General features: G+C 37.1%; 1 non-coding gene across 1 annotated transcript; it reads right to left on the bottom strand.

Annotated features, from left to right (window-relative positions):
* Window positions 1–234: 234 nt before the first annotated feature.
* On the bottom strand, window positions 235–342 carry LOC113284868. The gene has a single exon (XR_003328412.1). It is a non-coding gene; the product is annotated as a small nucleolar RNA R71 (small nucleolar RNA).
* Between the last annotated feature and the right edge of the window lie 7,318 nt (window positions 343–7,660).

Below are 7,660 nucleotides of genomic sequence, written 5' to 3'. Positions count from 1 at the left end.
TTCATGGATTGGACTCCGAGAGTCCATACATACATTTGAAAGAATTTGATGAGGTCTGTACTACTATGCCTTTTGTTGCTGCGACTCAAGATGTTGTAAAACTGAAATTGTTTCCATTTTCTCTAAAGGAGAAAGCTAAGACTTGGCTGCATTCTTTGCGACCAAATACCATTAGGACGTGGAATGAAATGACTAGAGAGTTTCTGAAAAAGTTTTTTCCAATTCACAAAACAATCACTCTTAGAAAAATATAATGATTTTTTCTCAAAATGAACATGAGTCTTTTTTCGAGTGTTGGGAGAGATTTAAAGACTTACTTTCTAGCTGCCCTCATCATGGTTATGAAATTTGGAGAGTAATTAACTTCTTTTATGATGGTATGAATTCATGTATGCGTCAGTTTGTTGGAATGATGTGTAATGGGCAATTTTTGAATAAGTCACCTGATGATGCTTGGACTTACTTCGATTCGCTAGCAGAAAACTCCCAAAATTGGGACACTTCAGGCACAACGGATGGAAATAAGTCCAAACCTTTAGCTAGTTCTAGGCCTGGAATGTATGTGTTGAATGAAGATCATGAATTGAATGCTAAGATTGCTAGTTTGCATAGAAAAGTTGATGCGATTCAGAGACCAAATATAGTTAAGGTAGCTGACCCGGTTGAACATGCTTGTGATATTTGCGAAAGTCTGGAACACTACACTAAGGATTGTCCTACGATCCCAGCATTTCAAGAAGTGTTACATGACCAAGCAAATTCCACGGATACTTATAAAAGACCATTTAGCTCCCCATATTCAGAAACGTACAATCCAAATTGGCGAAACCGTCCTAATTTCAGTTGGAGGAATGGTCCTACAATGAATGGTGTTAATATTCCCCAAGGGTCTTCATCTAGTAACCCTTATGTGCCACCTCATAAGAATAATCTTGAGGATACTCTCCAAAGTCCAAACTTTTATGCAGGGACGGACACAGATAAATCAGAATGTTATGAAGACTTTAGATGAGCTGAAAACTAGCATAGTTAGAATTGAATCACGTCTCAATGTTAGGGAGAAAGGGACATTGCCTGCCCAAACTCAACCTAACCCCAAGGGCCAGTTTGAAGTTAAAAATTCTAACTCGGAGCAAGCTAATGTTCTCACGACTCTTAGAAGTGGTAAGGTGATTGAGACTCCGATGAAGGTGCACGAACCTGAGAAGTCTTTGAAGCTTAAGAGTAGTGACAATCATATTGATACTCAAAATGAACAATCTGAAATTGATAAGAAAATGCATGCTCCATTTCCTCATCGTTTATTGTCTACTAAACAGTTGAATGATAATAAGGATATCCTTGATGTTTTTCAGCATTTGAAGATCAACATACCTCTCTTGAGTGTGATTAAGCAAGTTCCAGCTTACGCCAAGTTCTTGAAGGATCTCTGCACGGTCAAGAGGAAGCACAATGTGCAGAAAAAGGCATTTCTCACGGAACAGGTAAGTTCTATTCTTCAACATAACACTCCTCCCAAATATAAAGATCCGGTATGCCCTACTATTTCTTGTATAAAAGAGGATTTCATGATCAAACAAGCACTTCTGGATTTGGGAGCTAGTGTAAACCTTCTACCTTTCTCGTTTATGAGCAGTTGGGCTTAGGTGAATTATAACCCACCTCAGTCACTCTACAACTTGCGGACAGGTCAGTTAAAGTAACGAGAGGGGTAGTTGAGAATGTGTTAATTCAAATCGATAAATTTTACTATCCGGTGGATTTTATCGTGTTGGATACTCAACCTGTTGCTACTGCTAGTAAAGAAATACCTGTCATCTTAGGTCGTCCTTTTCTTGCAACTGCAAATTCCTTGATTAATTGTCGAACTGGAATAATGAATCTTTTATTTGGAAATATGACTGTTGAGTTGAACATATTTGATGCATGTAAAGATCCAGGTGGTAGAGATGATATTCATGAAGTTAATATGATTGAAACATGTGTGCAGGAAACATCATCTCATCTAGAAGCTAAGGTTTCTTTAGAAGCTTGTCTTCCTAATCTGTTGGATTTCGATGAGGATGGAAGTTAATTCTTCACTGAATTCATCCCTGTTGCTGGATATGGGTAAGTGGCAGTCTAGATTTGAGTCACTTCAAATCAGTGAGACTGAGCCATTGTGTTCATCCGTAGAATTTTCAAAGCCTGATCTTAATCCTCTTCTTAATGAACTGAATTATGATGTTTTTGGCCAAAATGAAAAATGTTCTTATTTCCTTACCATCTGAACTTAATGAGGAACATGAAACAATACTTTCGCATGTTCTTAGGAGGCATATAAGTGTCGCAGGATGGAGTATTGCAGACATAGAAGGAATTGATCCTAGGAAGTCACAGCTCAATGAGCTTCATGAAATCAGGAATGAGGGTGATATGAACTGAAAATGTAAAATGAGAAAGTTTCCTGATAAGCATGTTATTAGGGAAGTATTGGAACCAGTTCTTTGTTATGATTCTGAACTGCACCAGTTCTCAGGTAAGCTTAAGACACGATGGAAAGACCCATTTGTCTTTAAAAATGAATTTCATGATGGTACCTTTGATATTGAGAATCCTAACAACTGCAACATTTTTAAGGTTCATGGGCAGAGGTTGAAGCCGTTTTTGGAACTTGTGAATCCAGAAGTTGATACTACGACTCTAGAGGATCCTTCTTATGTTTGATTGGCTATGTTTTGCAGATGTCTGGATGGAGACATAAAATTCAGCGCTTTAGGGAGACAACCCTCTTCTGATGTGTTTGTGGGTATCACAGCTGGATTCCCTCACGAGACAGACTCGTCCTCTTGTGCAAGCTTGAGGTTTAAAGGCTTGTTGCATGGGCTAAATGCAACCGAACTGACCTACGACAGTGGTAAAATAATGTTTTATTTTATTTCTTTATCATGAATAATATTTTGTGCTGGGCTGATTACCCCTTTTCCACCTTTGCACTGTTTTTAACCACTGCCACATTGGGGACAATATAGAAATTAGGTTGGGGTGGGGTGAATCCATGCGTTACTGTTTTGAAGAATATTGTTTCTCTTTTATGCTTCATCTAAAAAAAAAAAAGTGAAAATTTTACATGATAAGATCAGCTGTTTAGCGGTCTTCCTACACCACTTTTTAGTGGTTTTGTCTAGCTGTTTAGCGGACAATTTATTTAATCCAGCTGTTTAGTGGATTCGTCTTGCTGTTTAGCAGACATTTCTTAATCACCGTGTAGTGGTTTTGTCCAGCTGTTTAGCAGACGTGTCTCCATATCAAGCCGTGTAGTGGATATAATTTTTCTTGTTTTGCTCGGGACTAGCAAAATATAAGTGAGAGGGAGTTTGATAAGAACGTAAGTGCGACACTTTTATACCCATTTACACTAGCTAGGTCCTGTTAGCTTGCTAATAATATTATTTTAGACCTTTTGTAGCAATTACAAGTGAAATCTGTTCACCTGGAGAATAATTGGCTAAATGAGGAGTAAAACCGTGTTTGCGAGAAAGATGAGAAAATCAATCACGGTCCATGGCACCACCACTTGGCTACATTTCTTCACATTCAGGTTACAAAGTTACCTGTGTAAAACAAGCCCAGCCCACCAGCGGCTATAGAGAAATGGGAGACGTGGCCTACTCTATTACCACATCTCTTATGAGTATGTTCTAAATTCTTCATCAGCATCTTCTCTACTTTACCAAAACAAGAGAAAAACCAATTTCTCAATCAAGCTGGTGCCGTTGAGCATCATCATTGCCAGAAGTGGATAAACGAAATCGAGATGATGAAGAGTGGTGTTAGAGTTACACATCCAAAATGCAAGTGTAACCAAAAATTACATATTATAATGCATCTGTAACTAGAGGATACACATGCTTTTTTTGCATGTGTAACTAGTAAATGCAATATCATTTGTCCAATCATATTAAATTTTACTCAGAGCAGAACTAGAAAAGAGTAACTCAGAATAGATTATGCAAATCCAACAAAAAAAAATTTCTAAGCTATACCTGAAAGAAGATGATGTACAGAAATCATTCTACCACCAATCCAAGGCAGTTTTTTTGAGAGCCCAGTCATTGCTTTTGAGTTCCACAGGAGTCTTAGAAAGTTCTACTCCTTTGCTCCATGAAACCTCCTCCATGTCCGGAATTTGTTGAGCGCATTCTGCACTTTCCATCACAAAATGTTCAGTATATACATCCATTATCTTTCCTCTATATCACCAGTACCACAACCATTAGCTAGACACAACAATAATTTTAGCTTCACCTCAACTGAAGTTGCAGCTCAACTCTGCCATTCATTCACTCAAGCCTAAACATTCATCTAAAATTCGCAATCCCTGTAAATGAAGCTATCAACAACCAGCACCAGCCTTCTGCAATCATCTACAAGACCAGCTAAGCACCATCAGAACCAGCAACTCCATTTATGTATCTTCTACACACAGCCACACTAACAAACCTTGCAGAGACCCATTTCTTCATCTCTTCTACAGTTTTGACAAAAATAACGAAATCGAGATAAAACTGCTCTAAATAACTACATCAAAATTCAAAAATGGAGAGAGTAAACTTCAGATTTGTCGTCGCTTCAAACATATCTTCTTCTTCTAATAACAAATTTATTATCAATTTTCCAGATCTAAAAGAGCATATGAAAAACAAATCATCGATTGCAAACAAGAACAATTCTATCAAATACATGAGATGTCTTTGAATCAACTGAGAAATACAGATTAAATGACTTAGATCAAATCGATCGGTTGACTAAGTTGTTAATCGAATCTATTAATCAATTGAAACAAAAAAAAAATGTTGGAGCTCTGAGAAATAAAACCCTAGAAAAGATCGAATTGAAATGATTGCAACTGAACAAATGTACCTGTTCATCATTTCCGGAGATGAAGTCTTCTCGATCTTTCACTGCTAATGATTTTCTCAATCTTTTTTACCACAATCAAAGAACTCATTCAAAACAGATCTACTCGATCGTCAAACAAATCTGATGATTTCCGCTAATGAACTCTTCTCGATCTTTCACTGTTGATGAACGAATTTAAATGAATCTGAGCTTAAAATGACGAAAAATCGATTAATAATTCGCCGGAGCCGAGAGAGAATGAAATGAATGGAGAAGAGAGAGAAAAAGAATTGAGAAATGAAAATATCTTCTGATATTCCTCTTGTATAAATAGGAAAGGGTAATTTTGTCAATATCAAAATACATAATATAAAATTATGGGCCAGATCCGAAGAAAAATTGATATTTTGGGCCTAGTAATATTATTTTCTTAATGTATGGAATTGATAGTGAAAGATCCATTTAGTGGGGCTTCTATATGTTGAACCCATATAATAGGGGGTTATAGTAGTTTTCACTTCAGTATTTTCATTCTCAGATTTAAAAATCCAATCCTTACCACTTTTTACAAAATATTCCCAAATTCAATTCTCGAAGCCAAATGTGGGTCATTCCTATTTTTGTCAATGTCCACGAATTTAGAAACCATGGCAGGTGGGTTTTGGAATATACATCAGCACAGGGGGGCTTTGGTGGTACGAGGAAAAGTCAATTCGCTCTTTTTTCTAATCTTACTTTCTTATCTTTTTATTTACGGATAACAATCACCTGTCCGACTTTAAATTTTTGTTTAACAGTCGAAGAGATAATTTTAGAAAATCTTAAGACTTTAATTGATTCACATTATTTTACGTAATCAAGTAAGGTTGTGGTCAGAATGTAATGTTTCACACAGGATAGGAACTAGTTAGGCCTTGATGATGGCTACGAGAGTGTAATCCAGTAAATTCCGGGGTTATCAATTCAACAGAGGATGCTAAAACTCTCGTGGTCATTTATAGTGGATCTATATGACTTCCCATGTTTGCCGGAAATCACAACTGCTAGTGCTAACTTCTCCTACGTACCATGCAAAAACAAGGGCCGGCCTTATATTTTGCACAGATGATATATGCCTTCAGTTCGTAATTACGGATTGTTTTTGGTAGTTTAACTTCAAACTTTTCATATATTTGTTGCGTGAATCGGGTAGTTAATGCGTGGGATGCTGCCCGCCATGATTTTTCTCCAAGCTTCTCAAACATTTTTAACGTGAATCTCGCCATTAATCCATCGGGGAAACGTAAATGTCAAAAAGAAAGAAATTTACGTATAAAGTTAAGCGTTAATAATTTCTTTATTTGATTAGATTGATTACAGGATGATGTCTTATCGCCATTGACATCACTTGGGACTATCTCTTAGTAAAATACAAAAGCAACTCGAGAATAAAGAAAAGAAGAAGATTTTTTTACTCCCAATTGAGAGACTGATGTCGATGGTGATGTTGCATTTCTCTTACTCTATTTCCCAGGGTTCATAGCAAAACCATATATGTAGTGTCATCGTGTCTACATATGATTCCTTAGACTTCAAATTTAGCAGACTTCTCTTTTTATCTTCCATTCATTGATCGACAAAATATCTCTACCATGTCTTGTTTTGAATTTGAGCTCAACACCCCATCACCACTCATCCCCATCCTTTCTCTTTTTATCTTTATCTTTTCATTCTTTTTTTTTATGTTTTGAAATCTTAAATTGTATGTTAGATGCATCATCAACTGACTTCTTTATAACAACTTACCCCACTAATGCATAGTGGTCCCGTGGAAACAGCCAGGGACGCATCTATAGCTTATTTTTCCTGACTTAAGCCATAGCTCTTTTCATACAACGAGGGACATCTGAATAATGCTCATTCATAAGGGGAGACGGTAGCTTTTATTACGACTCACCAGTAGCTTTTCTAACGCCACGGTGATTAATTTCTTAGTTCCGACGCCCATGGCCATGGTACATCCTTAGATCCCTGTGTACAGTTAATTATGTCAACCGATTGAGAAAGAAAGAATAAAAAGGAACTCTCATTGCAATGTCTATAACTTGTTGGAAGGAGGAAGCTTGTGTAATGTTAGACTAAGTCTTATGGGCTAGATTGAGTTGCTACATTAGCCAAAAAGTGTTGCAGTTTAAAAAAAAAATGTTGTCTATTTGGTAACACTAATTCTCTCCCATGATATTTGCTCGCACTTGAACTAGCTGGGAGATAGTTGCGCTGAATGGTTTAACGCCACAAAAATCACCTTCTCGCTAGATGGTTCGGCGGATCTAGATTTATTGTTTGATCTGACGGCTAAAATTAATTGCGCTGTTTGATTCTGCGATTAGCATGCTAGATTAACACTGCCATAAGACTTAGGAAGTTGTCCTAACTGACGTAGTATGTTAATCTGGATGTTAATCTGGCTGCTAGATTAGCATACCATACGACTTACCCCAAGACATTCGAATTGCATGAATGCGGCACCCATGGGGGCCATGGCGACCTTTATAGTTATGGGAAAAGAAAGTAACTTGTACGTGGCAATAGATGATTGTTTGGAACACAGTTTGATTGAAGAAATAACTTAAGGCGATGATGACGTGTTGCATATAGGGAACTCGTTTACCAGTGATACCAGTTGCATCCGGAGTACATGATCATAAAGGATGCTGCTACAGCAGTCTCCTTTAAAGTAAATCCTATAAACCTTAACAATTGTTATATATAGTTAATATCTTACTTTCATTTTTGTTGT

This window comes from Papaver somniferum, chromosome 5, assembly GCF_003573695.1.
Source record: "Papaver somniferum cultivar HN1 chromosome 5, ASM357369v1, whole genome shotgun sequence".
NCBI lineage: Eukaryota > Viridiplantae > Streptophyta > Magnoliopsida > Ranunculales > Papaveraceae > Papaver > Papaver somniferum.
The sequence above is the reverse complement of the archived record's forward strand: the minus strand, read 5'-3'. Positions and strand labels throughout refer to the sequence as shown.